The sequence below is a fragment of the Bombus vosnesenskii genome, unplaced genomic scaffold, assembly GCF_011952255.1.
Source record: "Bombus vosnesenskii isolate JDL3184/JDL3185 unplaced genomic scaffold, Bvos_JDL3184-5_v1.1 scf7180000013265, whole genome shotgun sequence".
Taxonomy (NCBI): domain Eukaryota; kingdom Metazoa; phylum Arthropoda; class Insecta; order Hymenoptera; family Apidae; genus Bombus; species Bombus vosnesenskii.
Genome location: NW_022882925.1, coordinates 7,306,014 through 7,322,998, shown reverse-complemented (window position 1 = coordinate 7,322,998; position 16,985 = coordinate 7,306,014). Strand labels below are relative to the sequence as shown.

General features: G+C 38.4%; 1 protein-coding gene across 2 annotated transcripts in view; it reads right to left on the bottom strand.

Annotated features, from left to right (window-relative positions):
• LOC117242966 overlaps positions 1 to 16,985 on the bottom strand; it is a 245,041-nt gene that overhangs the window by 58,609 nt on the left and 169,447 nt on the right. The window lies entirely within an intron of this gene.

The following is a 16,985-nucleotide window of genomic DNA, read 5'->3' as shown; positions in this document are numbered from 1 at the left end:
CTACAGCTTCATTTTATTAAACAAACATTCCACAAAAACCCTTAATACCGAGCAAGCAGAGCCTATATCATTTGAACGTTTAATATTTATCATTCGTTCATTATGTAGTATTTCACGTTTAATCTGCACCGTTTATCACTCATAATATTTTAATACCACTTTTAGAATTCGTCTATCCACGATATATTTTATAGCCAAAAATTGGAAAGAAGATGAGAACCCTGACTAATCGAATTACCAAACCCTCGAATAACTCAAATATTTCGTTATATTAATATTTTGTACTCCATTGACAGTAACGGGAAAATTGTTTATCGTATTGTCTTCGCAATAAATAAATTTTATTAAAAAATATGGAGAAAGAAAAAATACTACTGTTGAAATTTACAACTTTTGCCATTTCAAAATAAAACTCTTTGTTTCAAAGCAAAACTCTTTGTTTTATTGCAAAAGCGTGCCTGAGTAGAAAGGGTTAGAAATAATCATTCCGTACTATAAATTGCAAACTTGCAAACAGGTGGAGAAAATAATAAAAAAGAATTCCATTAACTCGCCTGCGTTTATTATTAATTACTATTCTTTTCACTATTTTCCACTGTGCCTCTCCATATTGAGAGATTAATATTCGAAATATTAATTACCATTATTTATTACATCGCAAATGACGCATTTCATGCGATATTACTCCAACAACCTCTTCACAATTATAACCCTTCCTGCCACAGAGAGCTCAGGCTCGTTCACGAAATTCATAGAACTGTTCCGGTGTTTCTCTGTGCACGTGCACACAGAAACTCACGGCTGTTCGGAGCGTTTCAACAAAGTTTCGTACCAGCCAGTCCAAGCTTCCTCCCCTGATCAGCTCATCAGACACGCACTACGATATATCTAACCGCGACATGATAGTGTTTCCCTCGTTTCCCTACACTTTTTCCTACGAGGCTTTATCCTTCTGGCCCCTTTAATTGCACCTCATTATTTATAACGGTAGTTAGAAGTTGTTTCGTCTTTTCCGTGAACGGGGCGCGTACGTACGTAGCGGCCATCGTGTTTTATGCCGTGAAACAAAAGCTTCGTTTCGTGATAACTGGATGTTAAAACCTGGATTTATCGTAAACACATGTTAATCCTTCGCCGGTGAAAACTCGCGGCTGTTTTCTCGCGAACGGAAGAAGTCTCGGGACTTTTTACCCTCCTTGCACATCCCTTAACTATGACTATCGCATTTTCAATGATATTTATATCATGCGATAGGTCTTTCTGCAGTAATTTTGTTTACACGCCGATAGAACGTCGCTGAGAGGTGGCTGACTATGTCAGATCTTTTTAATTGGAAGTAGGTCCGAGATTACGTATTATATCGGATTAAATAGAAAATTCGTTCCGCAGCGAGATGAATCTGAGTTTAAACAACGGTTATCAACCTCAATTTAATTGGCCTAAGCTGGTATTGTTGATTAATTAACCGTAAATAGTACAACTCATTGTAAAGAATAAAACTTGGCCTGGCACAAGTTCAAACGTGGTTAACCAAGACAACGAAAAACCACATGAGTCAATTGTCACACGATAAAAATTTGTGCAACTTGTATGGGATGTTCTGCCTCATCTATCATATTCTCCTGATCTTGCACGCTCAAGCTATCACTTATTCCGCTCGTTACAAAACTATCTCAACAATTATTTTCAATTCAAAACTTATCTGTGGAAGATTGCAATTTTATCGAACAGCAGTTGAAATATTTCAAGTCGTCATTTTCGACGATCTGAATTATATGGCAATCACTAATTTGGCAAATAAATCTGATTAGTAATTAGATCGTAATAGCTAAGTCCTGCTGAATTTTCAATGACATTTCTAAGCGTATCTCTCAAGTTATTGGAAGCATCTAATTTGCAGTTGCTCTTTTAGTAACATTTTCTTTCAGACATTCACAAACATCTACGATATTAATTACAATTAATTTTTAATTCTCAAAATCCAATCTCCTAGGTCTTTTACGATAACAAATTTGCCATTTCTGTATCAGAAAATGATTCTTATAGCATTTCAGGAAATATTAATTGAACAATTTCGTTAATTAGACAGTTCGTCAAGTTTCAGCAGACTAATATTATTTAGTCACAACAACAGATTAATATTATTTAGATCAGTGGCAAGAGACGTATATGCGGAAGCGAAACCTTGTACGGAAGTCCTGTTGCGGGAACGACGTTTTTGACGTTTGCACGGTTGCGGCTAACACCGGTGCGGTCTTCGTGCACAGTTTGAGAATGACTTGGCGGCTATCATCGCGTAAACTGATGAGCGACATGAATATCCGAGTTGTTAATACTAGAAATGCTAGAAATCCGCGACAGCCCTTTAGCCAGACTGGTAATTAAAATCAAACATGCGAAATTTGGATCGCCTGAAGTAATATGATTGCTTGCTTTAAACGTGATTTTACGTCCGGTAGTCGAATCTTGAAATGGCTAAACCATTTTAAACCAACGTTCAATTAAATTACGAGTCTTTAACCTTATCGAAGTTTCACGTTTACAATATTTAGATTGAACCAACGATTTGCGATATAATTAATTATTAAAAACCAAGGGGAAATATTTTCAAATTTATGAATTTATTTATAATATCTTATATATCCATAATATCTTCAAATAGATTTCAAATAGACAGTAAAATATGGGCAGTCAAATTCAAAGAGAAAGTCCAACTTTATAAGCGAAAACGGTTATTCAGTTTTCCAGACCATCGAAGCTTTAGAAACCACCATGCAAGATCAAAGATCTCCGTAAAATGTTCGGATTTCGACGAAGGCACGCAACGAAAACACCTTCCACCCGAAGAACCGTAGCAAACCATGGAACGCAGCTTAATTCTTTCCTTTCCACCTCTTTAGTTCGTCGGTACTTTTTTCTCGTATTTAAGCATCGTCTCGTGATCAGTTCGAGAAGGATACAGGCAGAGTAAGAGAAAAGTAAAGAACAGTTGGAAGAAAGAAGAGGGTTGTAACTGCGTGGTAAGGGCCACTGAAAGCGGCGCATTCAAACGAACTGTATTGAACGGTAGCTACGTTTCTAGCTACTTCAACGGAACAGGGTCCTTTTATATGCGTATCGTGCTTGCCTGAATTCGTTGGTCAATCCGTCTGCGCGGATGTACCAGTTTGCCACCCTTACGTCTGAGCTTCTCTCGAGCTTTCCCTGCACCCTGCATAAAGGTAACCTGTTAAATAAGTATTTCTCTCTCCTCTGTGCCTTTTTTCATTTTATTAAATGCTGGCGACTTGTTAAACAAAGATATTTTGTCGAGAAACATGTCGATAAAAGGAGTTGCACCGGTCGCCAAGAAAACGGTACTTGGAAGTCGGAAGGGTGCAACTAGTCTTGATTACCGTGGAACGATAACGAGCAAGGAAATTGAGCTCTAAAGGTGTTTACGAAGAACTCTAGAATTCTACGACTGTGCTGTGTTCCAATAGTTTTCAATTTGAAATACATTCCTGGTATTCTTTCGATATTATTAGCATGTCACTGTTTCGGTGGTTTAGCTTTGATTCATTCAGCAATGTAATAGGGAAAATCTAATATCGTCGGTACCGTTAATATTTCCGTCTTGGTTTGATTAAAAAGGTGGAAAAGTTAGCGACGAGAGGAATAATTCACGAAAACCAGCGGAAATTACATCGAAGAAAAAGCGGAAACGGGCACTTTCGCCCTATTTACGTTTCATCATTTTGCTTCAAGATTGAACTGACCCGCTCAAATAACTTCCCTTCGCAGCTGTGTTCCGCAGAAGCGCAAGATCTGAGCGTGAAATCCTGTTCAAATTACACGGCATAAACCGCAACGCCGAATCCCTCTAATTTCCACGACAGAAAAACCTGTCGGAACGAGCTACATGCGAACCCTCTTTCTCGTTAATTAATCCCTCCGTGACTTACGAATAATCATACCATCTGCCCCAAGACAGACATCGTTTCTCTGCGTCTCTGCCGCGACCCCGGTTACGCTGTTACTTCATTTCGTACCTAACGCACAGTTACCTACACACTCCGATGTGGCTACCTTTGAATATGCAGATTCCATTTTCACCGGCTTCCCAACGACGACGTCGAGATCCTGCCGAGATCGTTCCGAATGATTTTAATTAGCCGGCTAATATTGTACCAAGCCTATTTCCGTGCTGCTAGAGATTTCTTCTAACAAAGTAGGAGTAAAAGTAAAGGAGGAGAAGAAGAAAATGCATAAAAAGGAAAAAAGAAAAGAACGAAAGAGAAGAGAAACGACCCAGGAGGTAGAAGACAAAGAATGGAAACTGCAGAGAGAAAGGAAGAAGAATGGTAAGGAGAGGGTAGAGTGTACGAATAAAGGGATAAAGATAGGAAGAAGGGAAAGGAGATCGTAGTTGTCTGAATGCTGCGGCTAAAGGGCGGTTCTTAGCCTCTTAACCGCTCTAACGTGGAAAAGCACGACTACTTCGGCGCTACAGGCAAAGTTTACCTCGCTAATTCAGCCATAGCCCCGGCGTAGAAAATGTTGAAAGGGAGTAAATTTGACCGTGGATGTAAGGTGTGTGTGTGTGTGTGTGTACGCGCGCGCACTCGTGCGTCCGTCTCGCTGCCTTGAACGCAGCCGGACTCATTGACTGCACCATGTCGACGAAATGTATTTTAGTTTGGCGTATAATTAACGAAGCAAGTGTTATAAGCACCTGTGCGCAACCTACGGAAATTTTCGTGAACAAAACACGTGATTGGGTTCTTTGATGTTGCGTCTGTTGAATAGAAACCCCGTTCCCCTCCCGCTGCGTTCGGACGAGCTTTAAGCGGTAGCAGCCAGCAGCAACGAACCAACGGAGCCAAAAGAATTAAAGGATTTCTGCGCTTTTAAATGGCGTATTTAAAACTGATGAAAGCCACCCCCTCCGGGCCCTTGCTCAATGGATATTCACTGTTATCGTGGTAGAACAGTTTTTTTTCTCCCCGACTTCCCTCTCCTGCTCTCGTAAATCTGATCAAATGGATTGCATATTTTTGTGAAAAAGTATTTAAAATTGAACCGACAACTGCGCTGAATACTGCAAGTATCACTTTTTACGTAACAGAGAACGTCGTGTTTCCGAAACCATTGCTTTATCCTTCCTATTTCCTCTTTCTTCCTGGTTTTTCCTCGTTTCTCCTTACTTCCCAGAGTACGCAGAATTTTCATCCGCACGAGCATATCACGAAACACGTGCGTCGCGTTGTTTCGTTATAAAACGCATTTTCCATCGCTGTACTCTTAATTACCTAGCTTGTTACGTTCTTTACATTCAAAGGGAATATTGTTAATCGGATTACATGTTGAAGCGGGGCAAAGAATAAGCATTTAAACAGCGCTACCGATACATTTTGAAACAAGTAAATTCCACTTTATTGTAATTCCAGTTCCCTACATTTTATTCGATTTTCGTTCGTTCACTAGAACCTTTAACCCTAACTATATTTTTTGGCACGTATAAAAACTGTTGGAACTAAGAAATCCAGACCAACGATCGTCTACCCAAAATACCTAACAATCCTAACCATCATGGAACTTGGGAGGTGCACAATCATGGCAATCTCTTATCAAGTGGACAAGCATCTACACAGGCGAAGCTCGTGCGCGTATAATCGCAGTAGCAGCGCGCGCGACTACCGCCTTTTGTAACTGCCAACGAGCCAATCTAAGTGACGAACGGCTGTGCACGGTCTCGCGACCTCATACCGCACCGCCATAATCATTTCATACACAATAGTCTCGCGTCCTTCGCGAGGGGTGCAAAGAGGGGAACCGGTTGCCTCGTGGCGAGAGTAATGGCCGCAATTTGTACCTACTCCCGCATTCCAGGGCAGCCGGTGCACACGTGATCCGTGAATTTACGCACGTGCGTAGCCCGCCTCGATTCTTCGACAACCCGGCGGGGTCACCACCTTCGATATATCCTGGAAATATTGAGCGCAGATTAATAGGAAACAGGGCGAGAATATATTACAGAGGAAACACAACGAATTTCAAGGAATTACATTCGTAGGTGGCAACAGTTCTGAAGCGGATATCATAGTAAACCAACCTTCAGTTGCTTTTTAGCAAATTAATTATCCACAGAATTCATACGTGGAGCTAAGATTACTTTGTAACAAAATCTGTAAGACTATGAGCTTTTCTACAAATACGTATCCTAGTCGGAAAGTAACCAGCGTACATCTTCCATGACAGTAGCAAAGCTGTAAAGCTGTTCGAACTTAAATTTACCATTACTGTCGGCTATTCAACAAGATAGTTACTGGATAAAAAACCATTTACTTGCCAAATGCCATTCCGCCATGGTGAGTGTACGTGAAAAGATTTTCAACAGTCTGCCAAAGATGTCTTGTTCACGCAAGTTCTGGTTATATTCGTTTCCGTTTGAATTTAAATGCGACGAATATTTAAACGCGTGCAATCACTTATTCTTGATTCGTGCTTAAGTTAAGCGCCAAACTCCGCTCAGTCTTCTGACTGAAACCGATGTGACCGAGCATAAATAATTCGACTTCTCCAACTCGGGAAGTGTTTTCGATGGCCTGAATCGATGTCTTGAATCGATGTCTTGAATCGATGCTTCCAATGAGATTCAACTTTTTGTACAAAAAGATTTCTGTTTTAATTAGTCGATCGATACATTTCGTATTTCGATGTTAATAAACTGACGTAATAATTATTATTAATATAGCATTAATTATGATAAATATCAATAATTAGCTACTTCAAGAGAAGATACAATAACATTTTTTGAAATTTAACAATCTAGTAATTTTCATAATTACTCTTTTCGCAAAAATTCTGTATAAAATGTGGAATATGCAAAGAATCTACATTTTTATCTTCAAAAGGTATCCATGGTCGATTGAAAATTTTTATCGTAGACTCTCGAATTTTTTATTCCTGGCAAATTGATTGGATCGTCGAGTGGGAATCGCAATATAAGACACTCGATATTTCGTGCGATTTTTGCATTCCCTGACAGATGATATAAAACAAATCGGTATGCGAGTTAACGAAACAGGAAAGACCATTCGAAAAGGAAGCAATACACGTTGGAAACGGCAGTGTGAGATATGAGATACGAACCTATAAACCCTTGACGTCGAAAGATAATATTGACATAACTTATGGGTCCGGGTAAATAAATAGAATAATGGAAACCAAGTGAAAAAAGCTGCACTTCGAGTGAATCGGGATGGTCGAGGATGGAGATTGCAAATGGCATGGATGACAATCGAATTCTGTATGAGAAACGATTTTTCTCACATAAGGAAATGAAACTATCTATCCCATCCCTGTGTCTACCTGAGGAAAAACTTCAAAATATGTTTCAATTATTCTTTTGCTTTCACTTTCTTCTTCTTCTGCTTGTTTACATTTATACTTTGCTTGTAAGAATACTAAACCTTTATATTTATAAACTATTGCAAGTTAATTGATATACGCAGTTGTACAATGCATTCCCATCAGAAGGTAATTCCAATCAGAACACAAATCAAAACGAGATGAAATATCCAAATAAATGGGAGCATTGCCTTGCGAGCTCTTTATACGAAAATATTAGTAACCAACGAGTGATATTTGTGCATCGCGGAAAGTTTGGAATCTGAAGCGACTTTCTGGGGCATCAAGCCACTTTCGCGTTATGCAATATTAATGTCGCTGCGTCATTTTAAAATATAAACACTTTGCAACGTCTGAATAATTCATGGACCAACATTTGTTATCTGTTCCGCTTATCATAACGTTTGAGCAGCACTCGATATTACTTCTCTGTCTTTAATTTCTTCGAACTGGTCAATGGCATCGATCACCGGTACAGTGAAAAATGTCATTCGGATTCAATCCCAATCACAATTTCAAAATATATTCGATTCATCAAATTCTTCTCTGCAAACGATATAAAATTAATAATTTCCGATATGAGAAATTACGTTTGGTACGAGAGGAAACAATTTCGAACTCAACTAATACCAGTCTGATACAATTCACCGCCGTATGCATATATGTATATTGTAACCAAGACTGAAATAATTTGTTTATCGTTATCTTGTAATGGCTAACAAATGAACGAGGATTATATTTAAAAACACAAAGAATTTGCGGTGCGTTGTCAAAGGGAGACATCCGTACAAAGGACGTTTAATGTCAGTAACAGGCAATTGTTTTTCTTACCGGCTGGCGCACAATGGCGAACATTGTGCTTTTTTTCGAGTTACTCGACAAGAATTTTCGTGGCGAATTAGATTGCCAGGAATAAAGAAACGTCTGTCCAATGGGCTTTGTTACAGCAAACTTCTATAACGCTGTCCTGTATGGCAGGATACGTGCAAAGGTTTCCCAAACTTTTCGCCCGTTGGTCGCCCTCGAAGCGAAAAGTTATTATTCCAATCAATTTCTCCCGAGCAGTAACACACAAGCTGTTTAAAGTTCGGTGAAACGAGGTGAATCTACAAAGTCGATGGCGCGAGAACGCGTACGGCGTACGGCTAATCTAACTTCAACAAATCTTTCGCACGTAACCAGAAAACCGACTTTCCCTGTCACGCTCTGCGGCTTTTCAAAAATATCTCCACATGTTACCCAACCTTCCTGCTAACCTTCTTCCGCGAGTTTAAGTTTCTCGTCTTTAGAAATTGAAATCGCATTAATGAACGACGTTAAGGAAATTAGAAACGAGAAGAAGTGAGATATTCCATAAAATAAATGATCTAACTTTTAAAATACAAATGCTATGAAATACATAAATCCATATTTAGAATGCGCAGGGGAAATTTTTAAAATTTCAAAGCGAGAAAAAAGCAACGCGCGCATATTCTGAATGGAAAAGTCTGTTGGTTTGGTTTACATGAAACTTGTACACTAAACTCTTTAATCCGAAGACTAAACTCGGTTGAAATTTCAACAGCAAGGGAGGATCTTTTATGCAAACAAAACGGAAGTGGTGAAAATTTAGTGGACCAAATGGGAAAATCGCGAGAATCGAGGAATACGCCAAGTGTAAATCCTTGCACTCTTCTGTAACAAATAACGTCTCTCTTTTTGTCAACAGGAACTTTTCATTCTTTTTTCATACTAACAAAAAAGGTAGGTTATAAATCATGGATAAGTGGAAATCTTGTAACAAGAGCAGCTAAAATGTACGAAAAAAAGAGAGAAGGTAGGAAAAAATGCGAAAAAGCAGGACAAAAAGTTTTGGATTTACTGTAAAAGTTTCGCTAAGTTGTAGATATATAGTGTGTACGGCAAAGGAGAGTAAATAGATACAAAACTTGAAGCCAAAAAATAGGAAAAGAAAATGTGGTTGAATAGGAAGAAGCTTTTAAACAACGAGTAGATTCTGAATTTATATTTTTCCGTTCGTCGAGCATTTTCAGTACCTGCATATCTTATAAATATAAAAGTTAAAGGTCTTATAGTTTCAAAAGTAATCTCTACAACTAACTCTTACGATAGAGTTCTTTGATAATATTAAGTAATCCATTAATTTTCACTTATAAATTCAAATCTAAATCAGAATACTGGAATTTAGGGCGGATTTTATCTCTAAAATCACTAGTAGCAGTGTAGTCTCAAATACGAAACACCTCGAGAAACGTTCGAAGGAAGTATCGAACGTAATAGGTTTGCAATTACAGTTTGGAGAAGGAATAGAGGCACGTGTCGCGTTTCGTGGAGACAAAATAAATCAGACGAGGATAGGAACGGCAGGTTCGGCAGGAAAATCGGGAAAAACGACTGGAAAACCGTAACCTGTACACGAGGGAATGCGCAAGCACGGTATATCGGTCACTCATTCCAAAGATGATTTAGCTTCATCGCAGTGACACAGGCATTCGGAAGGAATAAAAGAAGCGAGTCATGGTAGTGTCATGGCGGCAGGGCCAGGGACTCGAGCGTACATAGACGTAATTACATGGAAAAAATTCTAGTCAGGCCCTAGTCGAGCGTTCTCGTTGTTGAGTTAGAGTCGCGGTGTATGGCGTGCCTGGACTTAGAAATTGGTCAGGCCAATCAGCCAATCACGTGACCGCATTGCCTTTTCCTTCAGGATCCGTCCTATCGAAATCTCGACGGGACAATCAGGAATCACCAGCACGCTCCTGCCAAATTGCGTGGCACTTTTAAATATTAACCCTGTCTGCTGGCTGATCGAAGAAAACCACCCCCGAATACTATTTCAAGCGGAAGTAACGTATAGCCGAGATACACGTTCGATCTACTGGGACCTCGATCTGCTGAACATTCGAAACATTGTCCCTCCTGAAGATTTATCGTGGCTAGTGCTTGGGTTCGGTGATAGGAGTGGATTTCGCTGTCTTCTCTTTTCCTCGCAGAAGTGAGTTTTCGCGATAAAAAAAAATTGTGTACACGCTGGAGGAAGTCCTTGTCCCTTCCCTCGGAGTATACACTCCGGTGATTTAATTTTTAATTTCATTTTTGGAGAATTGATCGGTCAGGTGATTTTTATTGTTAGTCATGTCTAGTCGAAAGGCTCCTATAAAAAAAAAGAGCGCAATGTATTTCATCGCAAAATTTGGAACGTAATGGCTCGGTTTCGAATAATTGTTCCATAAACCTTCATATGTAGAAAACAATAGAACGCAGAGAACAAACGTTTGCCTTCAAAGCACGATTGAATCAATGAATATTCTCTAGTTGCATTAACACAACACACAGGACGACATTATGCAGAACAATTCTGCGTTTTGGGGAACAACAGTAACGAGTAAAATATTACAGGAACGCGACATCAAACGGGACCGTAAGTAATATCAACGTTTGTTTGCCACATATGTCGCGATTCTCTAAAAGCCAAAAGTCACTTTAAAAATTCCCTCATATATTAGCTTTGATTGTCGACTATATCGAAAAAACCTGTTATTAAATGCCCTCATCCACGCGGAATAAAGGGAAGCGGCCAGGATCGTGTATTAATTCGGGTTGGTAATTTTCTTTGAAATTGTACGTTTCATTTATTACGTGTAGACCTTGCTTTGAATGCAAAAAACAACGTATGCATTTAAAAGAGATGGTTAATCTTCATTCGACATTCTGTAAAGTGACTAAATCGACTGGAATACGCCAAAAATATGTCTTTGTAACGCAGATCCGGTGTACACGCGTACAAACGAGCGTGGTTTTTCATCAGCGCGGAATGATCTCGCGGGATTTATACTAGATCGAATTCATTAACCTTCGTTGAGGGTAGAATCCAAGTTAGAAACGCGTTCTGTATCGACTGCGAGATTAAACGCGCCATGATGTTCTTTTCTGTGCTTTAGCGATCGGATAAAAGGAATGTACGATTGAAAAGAAGAAATGGAGATTGTGATTAATACCAAATATCTAAGATCACAATCGAGCTTTTAGATTTATTGAAAAAGAATTTCTTATTAGATATTTACATTGGGATTTTTATTAAAAACTTCAATGTTTTTTTAACCAATGAAGCTACTAAGAATATTTCGATTTAAATTGAAAGCCGATAAATCAGTTGGTAATATAAAACGACGATGTTGAAAAGTTGGGAATAATATCTCTTCGGTATTAAATAACATTTCCAATCTCTTCGAAATTAATATTATAGATATTACACCGTTCCAGTGTATAATTAAAATTACAGTTTATTATGAAACATCCACGTAATCTATCATTAATATATTCACTTTATACAGAAGTTTCCTTAATTAATCTGAGAAACCGTAACAAATATCGTACGATCGGAAAGAGTTGGACAGTTCTCGGTTATTAATACACAGCCGTAATTTCAGCATTTCGAAATTTTGCCAATTGGAACTCCCGATGAAGTTATTAATAGAGAACCAATGTGTTTTTAGTATCAATCAAACAGGGGCACGTATCGTAAATATCGCGAAGAGAAATAGAACCGGGTCTTTGCATGGCAAAGCCCCCCGTTTGGATTCTCCAATTTCAAGAAGTCGACGGCTGCAATGGAAGAAGTCGTATTTCATGCGACTGCCAACTCGCAACACCTCGAATATCGTCCCGATATAAACTACGTTGGAATGTCTTGCGTGAGGATGATTAGAAAACTTCGATTGCCAGATTACAGTCCCGGAGATTTATGAACTACCGGAGGAGAGCTTTGTTGATGCTGATGTTCTTTCAGTCTTCCAACCTGGAATTTCAAATTTATTCCGACGTCTGCACCAGGACTTTTTAAGCGTTGCACTTTTATCTGGGGGTTGCTAGACAGATCGAGTTAAGAAAAAATTTCTCTGCCAGCTCTGTGAGAAATGTTCCTTTGATTTCTTAATTACATGGGCGCATATCGCACTGTAATGTTTGAAAACTAATTTTTTAATTTTAATTTTAGTAACTTTAACTATTAACTGAGCAGTAAAGTAGACCATGGTAAAAAATAACAAGTTAAATTAAATATATTTTATGCAGAAGGATAGTTGGCTACCGAGCGTGACTCAAAAAAAAATCTACATAAAATTATGCATGACTACGACATTTTCACGAAACCCTAGGGCGTATTTGTAGAATTTCTATCGTATCGTATGGTTAATGAAACATTTTATGAAGTAACTGTTTCACGATAAAGGTTTGATTCCACTCGACAGATTGAGGAAAAAAGGACCGCTTCAAGGTAAAAGGATGAAGAGTGCTTGTAGAGGAGAAAATACAGAAGAGATTTTAAACATTAAAGAGGAGCGAACACGAAAGTTACAAGATACAATGCATTTTAGTTCTATGTATACACTTCGACGTTTGAAATATGAAAAAGTGAATAGGTTCGAGCAGACGGAGAGTTTTTGAAAATCCTATGTCGGTGTCTTTATTTCTAAAATTCGTTAAACAAAGAAGACACTACGGGATATTTAAAAACAAAGATTATATCATGTCACATTGCTAATATCCTGTCCATTGTTAGTCAATCTATAATCTGTAATTAAACGCAACAACATTTTTATAATATTAAATGAAATTCAAATCAACGATTTTAATACTCAACTATCTGGACTAATTCCCTTTTTACTTGACTACGTTGCATTTTAACAAAGTTTTCTACTTTTGCCTAGATCCGAGGAAAAATTTTTTACTTCAAAATATTATATAGCTGGAGAGTCCTACTAAAACTTTACACTCGCTAAGAGCCAAACAAGCGAACTCTAAAAAGCTTGATTTAGGTGATAAAAAGAGCTATAAAAGAGTGATTTAAAATTGGACGATAAAAAGTAAACATTACCTAAAGGATCGATAAACCCGTTTCGATCCGATTTGAAGGAACTTTCCTAACAAAAATACCCGATCGAATCAAAAATGTGTCTTCCATATTACTTTCCAGGAAAATCATTGTAAAATATCGTATGGAACACCGTATATAGTTGTTAAAAGTTCCGCATATCTACCAGGGATATAACCGCTGACGCAGAAACGTTAAGAATGCACAGATATGGAAACAAATCCTGTTCGTACATATCCAGATTTATAGCATCCTCTGTCAATGCTATCAATTTTTATATAATCCTGTTAACGAACGCATACTAATGGGCTGAAATCGAGGTACTTCACTGTTAACCGCTTTTTATGTAATATAAAATGCATAATGCGAAGAAAAACAGTCGACCGTAATGTTGTGTTATCAATAAATGAATACGATTGGAAAATTTGGAGCACATGAAAGAAATAAATGCCATGGTAAATTCGATTTTACGTATATTACACGGCTGATACCGATAAGCTAATCGATAAAAGTATCCGCGTGAACCGCGCGAAATTCGTTCGCGTGCTCCCTTTGAATTTTCTTGAATCACTCGATTCAATTTCAAAATATTTATCTTCGTAATTAAAAGCAGATGCAGTGGGCAGAAAGAATCGCTCTGGAAAACAAAATAAATGTGCTCGACGGGCTTGATAAACATCTGTTCATGAAAAGAGACAGGGAGAGAGAGAGAGAGAGAGAGAGAGAGAGAAAGGAAAGCGGAATATAAAAAGGAAATAAAAGCCCAATTCTCATAAACGTCACTGTAGATGTACGTTTTATAGCACTTCTGCAGGTAATGTTCCTGGCTTTCGAAAAGTAGATCTGAATGAACGGACGAAAGTTTTTACAGCTTCATCGAAGTGCAAGAAAAATAAAATTCACCTACTACAGGGACCATCATTTATGTTCTCTCCCAATTCATGTTCAATGAATTTGTCGTATTACGTGCTCCGTTGGAATTATAGCCATTGCAGCAATTTCTTAAGCTTTTAATACAATTGGAATTATAAGTTCGTTTAGCTACATTTCGTTTCAGGAGGAACCAGAATTTATCTAGGAAATGATATCAGCGATCCAGAGACCTTGCTGTTGTTCTACGTGAAAATTATTAAAAATACTAAAAGTATCTTTTCCAAGTATCATGATGTAAGATAAAATGTTGTTTACGTGGGTGGCACACAATAGGGTGCAACGACATGGATTTCTAGTTGTCGGATAAGGTTGCTTGCGATTTTCTCGGAATATCCAGGACCGAATAAAATACTCCTGAGTCACCTGCACGTTTTCTACGCCGTGACAAGTAATTTCTTTTTACTTCCTCCAGTGAACGCTTGTCAATTGCTCAAGTTCTTTTAATTCGAAGGCTTATAACTTGAAGAATTGTGAAGTTCTCGTCACACTAAATCGATAAAATTCATTCCTGGCCACTTTCCCAAGTTGTAGGCTCCTCGACGGGATGAATTCCAATCGATTGGCGTGCTCGTTTCGATTTGGCTAAGGTTTCGCATTAACAGAAACTTTTAACTTCTGCTACATCTATCTTTTCAGACGACTGACATTTGAAATTACAAATTCCATAGTTTTACTTTCAAATTATCTTCTTATTTCGAATCCTACTTCAACTACTTACGGTGTCAGTATTCTCGCAAACAGTGAAATGCACGACCCTTGAGAGACCGAGTTAACTTACTAGCATCTCCAACACTGGCGGCGCTTTCCATGATTCAATTAACCAAGGGACGCCATTAAAATGATTGCCGGAAGTTTAGGAAATAATTTCACCGGCACTTTTCCCTTCTGCCATCCTTCTTCCTTCGTTTCGCCTGGCTGACGAGAGAAACGAGAAAAGCTAGAGAAGTCGAAAGACAGATAGATAGTGGGAGAGAGAGAGAGAGAGAATGGTTGGAAAAACGTGTTCTCAGAAACGTCATTACGACCGTGCATTTCCTTGTTAAATACACCGAAATATCCCTGGTGACCTGTCCTTTCCTCAGTTAATTAGTTAAATTCCCCTTTTCCCGGCGGTGATAAGCCAGGAGAATTTCATTCTTAACGACCTCTGCACGGCTTTACGCTGAGATCCTTTAAGGAGACAATGACGGAACATCCGTAGCCTCTTTCTTGTACAGTTGTAACGTGAAATGATCTTGTACGAGCTCTGAGTGCATACCATTGGGATGCATTCACGATGTTCAGGTCATTGTTTCGCATGTAAAGTTCCAGTATCGTCCACGTTCCGTCTTTAACTGTCAGTCCATAGGGAACGAGGGTAAGGATGAGAAACGTCGATGACTACAATAACTCATTGTTTAACGATCTTTCTTAACCGAGAATCCAGATAATTCTTCCTTCTTTAATGAGCGATTAATAAGTCGTACTTGACTAATGTTCTTACGTTTTCCTCTTGGTAATTCTTTCGACGACTGATTGGAAGACGTCACACGTGACGATACCTTTATATTTGATTCTAATTGGAGGCATGATGGATTGCAGATAAAATGTTTCCCCGAGTTCCTCAATTTAGGATTTTTCAATTTACGAACTAAGTTTATCAATTAATCTAAACAATATTGACTTGCGCCACGGTTTCTTTAAATAGAAATCTATAGCAGCTTTTAATTGTAATTTTAAATTTCATATCGTTTATAATGCGAGAAGGAGGAAATAAATGGTGCTTTACGAAGCGTTTTATTATTAAATATCGTCTATTGATATTCCATGAGCACGTTTCATCAGTAGAACGGTGTCAATGTTTTCATTACAAAGGAGACATGGTTCATTACCAACCCATTATCTCCGGAATTTTATTAAAAGCAGCAAACGGTAATTGCTTCTGCTACTAATTACAAAGAGTTACGCCGTTAACGATTTAACTCTTGCTTGCAAGTTAATTGCAAGAGTACGACGTGAACAGCGATTTTTGTGCGACTCGATTTTACAATCAACCTTTGTCGTTAGATATAATCAAGAAGAAAGATAAAGGTATCCTTTGTAGTTACTACCTCTTTGGTATATAAATGAGCATATCGTGCATACTCCTTTTTCCAAATTCGAAAGCTTACTTTTACATATGTTCAATTATTATTAGTATTTGTCTTTCATTATAATAAATCAAAAATATCACGTATATATCATATAACCTTGCCAAATATACAATAGATTTCATATATGTGTGTCGATTATTAAAGACGCTATAAATTTTTCAAACAACTCAACTTCTTATTTAAACTTATATTCAAACGAATATCGGAATCTGATGATCGATCTCGGGAAAGTTCAGAGAATTCGCGATATTATTAACGAGATGCAATAATAAAGGGTAAAATGCTTGGCGGTAAATCTTACGGCGAGCACGTGCGGGTCGCTCGGCTAGTAAATCGTTTCATATAGTACCAGGACGAGATTTCAATGACCGCGCTTTTCGAAGGCACGATAATGGCCGCGATACTCAAAAGCGTTTACCATCTACATGTGTCGCTGTGCCTCGATGTTGCACATGGCAAACAATTCCAGCCAAATGTCGTATTCGTCCGTCTACGCACACATATTACGTACGCCACACAGTCGATATCCAAGCTCTGTTTCGTCATCACAGGTGGCGATGCACGAATTCATCGGGTTTCCATTGATCAACGACCGATCGATACCGTATTCCCTACTGATTCGATTGTGTCTCCGTGCAATTATGACCAACACGCGA